Here is an 8,112-nt window from a genome sequence, read left to right as displayed (position 1 = left end):
AAGCTCTGTCCCCACAAAAGCACATTTCCCAATCTTTATTCCACCCATCCCTGCCACTGTCCTACACCAGGCTCAAGTGGCTCTTAGTCCTTACGTAGAACACTTTCTGTAAAGCCACAGATGTTGGGGTTTCATAAGTCCCATCGAGTACTGACGCTGTAGCGTGCAGGGCCATAGAGCCATAGTGCAGTACTGCTACCAGGATGCTTTGTGGTGCACAGTTCCCTGGGAGCTTTGGCTTCATACCTGGTTTTCTGTTGTCCATGGCTGGCTAAACATCTAAAAATACAACCCTCGTCTTTTGTCTGAGACTGGGAAGTGCACAGCACTTCTGTGATGTTGCAAATGCCTCAGGCCTCTTCTTCCAAAATAGACTTAGTTTCCATTGCGTATGTAACTGAGATAGTATTACGAAATCACTCTAACCAATCAAGTGAAATCTCCACAGACATGACAATTTGTCAATGGCTTCGAATAGAATGTTAAAACTCTACTATAGAATACTGGGTTGGGCTGAAGACAGTAACATGAAACTTCCTTGCTGGTGGTGGGTCCACTGTCCCACTGCGCAGAGTGATCAGAACAGTCAGAGGCAAAGAGGGAAGTTTGGGATGGTGGCAAGAGAACCCACAATTCTTGGTGGCAAGGGGATTTGAATTTGGAGAGGAGGAGTTCAATGAGTTAAAAAAAAAACTTTATGGAAACTTATACTATGTGCTGGCTGAGAGAACTATAATAAAATTCTGAGAGTGAAATCTATATTTTATATGGCATCCTAACTAATGTTTAAAATATTACTAGTATGAGAAATATACATAAAGTAATAACTTGGACTTTCTCATTATTCTGTTGTAGTAGTATTTTGTGTAGAGCATGTTAATGCAGCATACAAGTTTTGTTGAACAAGAGAATATATCCCTTAAATCAGTGGTTCTCCACCTTCCTAATGCCGCGACCCTTTAATACAGTTCCTCATGTTGTGGTGACCCCCAATTTCATTGTTACAAATTGAACATAATTAAAGCATAGTGATTAATCACAGAAACAATATGTAATTATATGTGTTTTCCAATGGCCTTAGGCGACCCCTGTGAAAGGGTCTTTTGACCCCCAAAGGGGTCGTGACCCACAGGTTGAGAACCGCTGCCTTAAATAATGACAGCTATTATTTTATTCTTGAACCATAAGCCATGCTTTTCCTTCATTTATTAATTTGATAACAATCTTGGGTGATATCTACATGATAACAGAGAGCCAATCAGTTCACTTAATTAATCTAAACAATTTGAATTCAGTGGGAAATTAGACCTGTTATTTGACTGAGTCCAATTCAAAACAGTATTTATGTGCCTGGGTATGTAGAAACCAAAAACAGTTTGCAGCTCATCCTAACATTTTACTACTACTATTAGGCTAAAATACATTTCAAGCAAGACAAATTGCTGCCCCAAGGTAAAATGATCTGAAATAGTTATATAGTGAATTGAATTTTTAAGTGGCAGTGCTTGCTATTTTTCTAAGCAATGATACTTTATTTCAGTAACTTTAAGCAGAAAAAGTACTCAGAAAATTAAAGTTGAAGTCTGGCTTTTCAGAGTCTCTCTGAAGGACTTTCTAAAAATTCCTTCGCCAATGTTAGATTAAAAATGAAATGCTTCCATTAACTAACTTCGTGGAGATAATAAATGGATGAACTCATAATGACCAATTGTAAACTGAAAATACTCAGTGAGCAGAAAAGCTGAACTAGGAAAACCTCTGCACATTTATGTATTAGATGGAAAATTCTTTTAATCGCTCCAGTTACCAGGGGTTTGCAGTATACTAAGTAGCTTTAATGTCTTAAAATGCTCAGATACTTTCATATGAGCTTGTACTCTAATGTAAGCCTTCTCCTTCGTAGTCTTCCTCTTTTTCTCAGTATCCAGTTACTTAGGGCAAAACCTAGAACTAATTGTATATTTTCTCCCCCTCCCCTGTTAACTAAAATATGTGAGTCATGAATCTTTCTTCCCTTTTCTTTCTAACAGCACATTAAGCCCAGATTGCCTCCCTACCTCACTCTATCCAGCTGCAACAGCTAAAGTCTTGATTTTCCTACCTCATTCTCAGCCTCTATTCATCCATTTTTTGCATAGCTGCCAAAATGATCTTTCTAAAACACAGCTCTCACTATGTGGCAGCTTCTATATCAAACCGCTGCAGGCTCACCTTTGCCATTTATTAATATTGCTGTTTTCCAACTTCCTAATCTCTCTCCAATGTCTTGACTTAGCTTTTACATAAAAAGATTTGGTTCAGAGTTCTTGAAAGTGGCCGTGTAGGCAAATGTGGTACTTGAATCCTCCCACAACCATATCAAAACTACAACAAAACTACTGAACACCCAGTATTCAGAACCGCCTGAAATCTACCTGAAAGGATGTCGTACAGCTAAGACCATAAACAAGAAGCCACGTGGAGACTGACAGGAGGGGCAGAGACATGGAACCAGCTGGTCCCACACCCATGTGTGGTGGATAAAAATCAAGAGGTGCCCCTGAGGAGCTAGTGACCTCAGCCTCACACCAGGCATCCCAGCCCAGGGTTCCAGAGCCAAGAAGGGAAGTCCCCATAACTTCTGGCTGTAAATACCAGCAGAAATTGAGGCTGAGTGAGACATAAGGCTGGTGGAGCCCGGGCAATTCATCTTCAAGTGCCTGAGCACAGAACAATTCTGACTCACTCCCTCTGACCTCTGGCACTAGGATAGCAGCTTGGAAATCACCAGGGACACCAGGGGAAGAGCTGAATTGTCTGGCATCATGGCAAGAGTTGGGCGAGTAGGGCAGCTTTCTGCCAGACATAAGTGCTGGCGGAGGCCACTGTTCCTTTTCTGAGACTCCAGCCCCACCCCACAGAGCTGGCAGGCAAAATTAATACTAAATATCTTAACAGAGATAAGCAAGCTTGTATAACTTTAAGTTTTGCTTCTATTACTTTGAAAAACACATAGTAATAAAATAAAAAGTCCTGTTCCTCTATTTTTCCATGGACAGTACAAATCTTAATCTTATCCTTTCCTTTTGTTGAGCTAATGTATAGATTTTCATTAAATATAAAAAGTTGGAGCACTGTACTCCTTTGCGTGGTACTGCTGGCCAGTGTTAATATTTGTGCCCACTCCACTGGGTTTCTCATTCCTCCTCACCATCAATACCTTATAGTATCTTAGAATATCGAGGAATCCAATTCAAAATTTAATCTTAAACGAAGCAATTTTTTTTAGAAAGTGTTAATTTTTTAGTTTCGATCACTGAAAGGTTGTCTTTAAATCAAATTCATCAAAATAAAGAAATGTCAGTTCTGCCCCCTTATTCCCTGGGCCTTCATCTTTGAGGCATTTAGATTTATACAGAATGATTTACTGAATGTCTACTATACTTATTTGTAAAAAATGAACAATTCTAATTGAACAAGCTATGCAATGAATTAGGGACTTACTGGTATCAGCATTGTTCATCTTTAGGTGGGAATAAACTCAATATATGTTCAACTATTAATTAAAAGGCACAGTGCCCTAGCTGGTATGGCTCAGTGGATAGAGCATCGGCCTGCGGACTGAAGGGTCCCGAGTTCGATTCCAGTCAACGGCACATGCCTGGGTTGCAGGCTCAGTCCCCAGTAGGGGTCGTGCAGGAGGCAGCTGATCAATGATTCTCTCTCATCATTGATTTTTTTTTCTCTCTCTCTCTCCCTTCCTCTCTGAAATCAATAAAAACATATTAAAAAAAAAAAAGTCACAGTGACCTACCTAAGCATGCTCTGATTCTGCTATTCATTGAATAAATGAAAAATAAAGAAATGACTCAATTATTTTGGAATCTTAAATTATACATAGTTATGCAATATCTATTTTGATTTTGATTAATTAACTGTGAATTTATTCTACTCTAGTATAGATTAGAACACTGAATTCTCTGTGCATTTCCCGCATATGATATTTAGGAATGAAGGTCAGTTCCATGCCCTGTTTTTTTTAACTGAGTCCTTTATTGAGGATATATAAAATTATTAAATAATAACTAACATGTCTTGAGTGCTTAGCATGTGACCAGCACTGTGCTAAATGTTTTGAAATGTGTTATCTCATTTAACCTCTACATCATCTTATGCATAGGAACTATTATCACCTACTTTTACATAGATGAGGAAATTGAAGCTTTAAGAGATTAAGCCCTAGCCAGTTTGGCTCAATGGATAGAGCGTTGACCTGCGCACTCAAGGATCCCAGGTTCCATTCCAGTCAAGGGCACATGCCCAGGATGTGGGTTCAATCCCCAGTGGGGAGCATGCAGGAGCCAGCCAATCAGTGATTTTCTCTCATCACTGATGTTTCTATCTTTCTCTCCCTCTTCCTTCCTCCCTGAAATTAATAAAAATATATTTTAAAAAGGTGTTTGGAGCTGGGACTGAAATCCAAGGAGGCCTCCTCAAGGGTCTAGGTTTAACAACCACGCTGAAGAGCTTTGGCTTGCTACTTACGTTTCTTAGAAAATGAGGCCCTTGTCTATCAACTATTTTTTTAAGTATGTTTTTTTTTTATAGATTTTTTTAAAGGAGAGAATGAGAATGAGAATGAGAATGAATGAGAGAGAACCACTGATCAGCTGCCTCTTGAACACCCCCTACTGGGGTTGAAGCCCACAACCCCCACAACCCCGGGCATGTGCCCTGACCAGGAATCAAACTAGCAACCTCTTAGTGCACAGGGCGATGCTCATCTAACGGAGCCACACTGGCCAGGGCTCAACTATCTTTTTTATGTACTTTTTAAAAAAGTCAGTTAAAAAAGTTCCATAATCTTATCCTTAAGGCTCCTAGGACCTATGCTGTGACATATTCATGCCCCTGCAGTGGGCTGGGGATCAAAACACTGTTGTTTATTTTGGGAGTCTTTCCCACCGCCCCAATTTTACTTCTCAATAGCTAATGTTACCATAAAATGGATCTCCCAAATCCTGAGAATGAAAGAAGGTGCTATCTGTAATTTTACCAGGACCAGAGACAGGAAACAGACTGGGTGGTCTCATTTCCAGCCTGCAGGGAAGAGCTAAGTGTTTTACTGATGTTCTGGCCCAGGCACAGCAGTCACATCAGCAGCGTTAAGTGTGGATGATAAACATAAGTTCACTTATTTCAGGGAAAGAACTATCATTATCGAATGGCATGTCATTCTCACCACTGAGAAGTGTCTATAATGAGGTAATTTTGATTTAGGTAATTAAAGGTTTATTACTTTCCAAAAATAATTTAAAATTTATTAGCATTCAAAAGTATGATTTAAAAGTGGTAAGAGAAACTAGGAAAGGAAGCCATATTTTTTGATTGCCTATTAAGTGAACTGGACAATTCTTTGGAGTTGTTTATTTTCATGGTTAATGTGCCTTGATAATAGTATGTGTGATTCTCAATGAATCAGAAATGCCTGATTATGCCTTTGCAATAAAATTTACTTATGAAATCAGTGACCGCTCATTAATAATGTTGTCAAAATTACTTTTAATCACATGATTAACCTGTAACATCTATATTTCTTACTCTCTCATTTCCCAAGTGGGAAAATGTTAGGGAAATTTGTTTAGGATATTGGCTAAAATCTCCATATTACTTTGATGTGTTATTTATTATCTTTAAGAATTTTTGTTCATAAAAAGTAATTCTGTTATTTAATTTGTGATTTATTTCAGAAAATAACTTAGCTTAAATTCTTATTTTTCTAAAATTCATTTAATAAACAAGTGAATATAAAATTTATTACATATATAATGGACTATAATGAGATTAAATGTAAAAAAATCACAAAATATGTTTATATTAATTACTTATCTCTTAAGATGTAAATTTGATCATAAACTTTACTGTTTTTTTTAAATAATCATGGATTTATTATGACATAGTTCCTAATTATAATGTTGTCTTTTTTTAGCATATGTGTTTAAGTTATCACTAATGCCATTCTGTATTATGTACATAACAGAGAAAATGTCTGTATTGGAACATTTTAAAAAAACTTTTTGTTGCATATAATTCAAAGAATACATCTAATATGAAATTAAATTCAATAAATTTGGGATGGGTCAGTGGTTGAATATCAACCTATGAAACAGGAGGTCATGGTTGGATTCCCGGTCAGGGTACATGCCGGGGTTGCAGGCTCAATCCCCAGTGTGGGGTGTGCAGAAGGCAGCCGATCAATGATTCTCTCTCATCAGTAATGTTTCTATCACTCTCCCTCTCCCTTTCTCTCTGAAATCAATAAAATATATTTTAAAAAAACAATAAATTTACTCTGAATTAAAAATTTAAGTGAGTATTAGAAAATACATTTTCAATTTAAAAATATTTAAATAATGGTTAAAGTGAATTTAAACGCATAGATAATATAAAATACTAATTTTCTTCTTTGATTATACTCAAAGGAAATTCAAGCTTTTTAAAACAATTCACCCTTCTCAAGCCAACAAAACAGTGTGTCTAGAACTGGGACTGTATTTTGACACATCAAACAGGAAGTCAGAAAGGAATTTTCAAAACATACCAAACAACATATTATAGGACATTCTAGGAAGCTTAATAATTTAAGAAAAGGAAATAAAAGACTCACAGATTGGAAAGGAAGATAGAAATCTGTACCTATTTGCATATGACATGGTCAATAAAACATCCTAAGGAATATACCAAAAACTCCTAGAACTGATAAATGAATTCATTCATGTCTTAAGATCCAAGTAGAACATATACAAAATAATTGCATTTTTATATAAAGCAATGACCACATGAAAACTGAACTTAAGAATAAGATACCATGTATAATCTCTCAAGAAAAATAAAAATAAAACTCTTAGGTATAAATCTAACAAGATATGCACAAGTTACTACTATGCTGAAAACGACAAAACACTAATGAAAGAAATCAGAGCTCTAAATAAATATACATCCCATGTTCATGATTGGAAGATGACAAAGTATAGAGATGTCAATACTCCCCAAAGTGATATACAGATTTAATGCAATTATTATAAAAATCCCAGCAAGATTTTTTCTAAAGATAAAAGTTAGATGATTCTAAAATTTATTTGGAAAAATGAAGAAATATAGTAACTAAAATCATTTGAAAAATCAAAATGAAGTAAGAGGAATAACTCATAAATACAGACAACAGTATGGTGATTACCAGAGGGAAAGGGGGAATCAATGGTGATGGAAGGAGGCTTGACTTGGGGTGGTGAACACACAATACAATATACAGATAATGTGTTATAGAATTGTATACTGAAACCTACATAATTTTATTAACCAATGCCACCCCAATAAATTCAATAAAAAGAAAAAAAAGGATGTACCACATTAAAAGAGATTGAGAATGTCTACTTCCTTTAATTTTTGTTTATAAAAAGATGTCCAGAATATATAAAAGTAGAAGAATATTTAAAGAAAAAAGATTTATCATACAGCTACCTTAACCCAGGCTGTGTGGTACTAGCAGATGGATAGATATCCAGAACAATAAAACAGTAAAGAACTCAGAAATAGCTCCATGGAATTACTGCCAAAGAGTCTTTTCAACAACTGTTGCTGGATGAACTGGATACCCCAAAAGATGAACCTGATCTTAAATCTCACATATTTTACAAAAAGTATATCAAAATGGATCACAGATTTACTTATAAAGCTTAAAAATATAAATATTTCACACCCATGTTCATAGCAGCACTATTTACAATAGCCAAGAGATGAAAACAACCCAAAGGCCCATATAACAGATGAGTGGATAAACAAAATGTAGTACATATATTCACACAATGGCATATTATTCAGCTTTAAAAAGGGACATTCTGCCCCATGCCTACAACATGGATGCACCTAGGGGGACAGTATACTACGTGAAATACACCGGTCACCAAAGGAAAGCACCCTAGGATTCCTTCTGTGAGGTGTCTAAAGCAGTCAAGCCTGGAGGAGGTGGAGGAAGGAAGCTGTTGTTTGGTAAGCATAAAGTTTGCAAGATGAAATGTTCTGGGGATTTGTTTTACAATAATGTGAATATATTTAACACACTGAACCCTATAC

Source organism: Myotis myotis, unplaced genomic scaffold (genome assembly GCF_014108235.1).
Source record: "Myotis myotis isolate mMyoMyo1 unplaced genomic scaffold, mMyoMyo1.p scaffold_m19_p_5, whole genome shotgun sequence".
NCBI classification, from domain to species: domain Eukaryota; kingdom Metazoa; phylum Chordata; class Mammalia; order Chiroptera; family Vespertilionidae; genus Myotis; species Myotis myotis.
Note: the sequence above shows the minus strand (reverse complement) of the source record.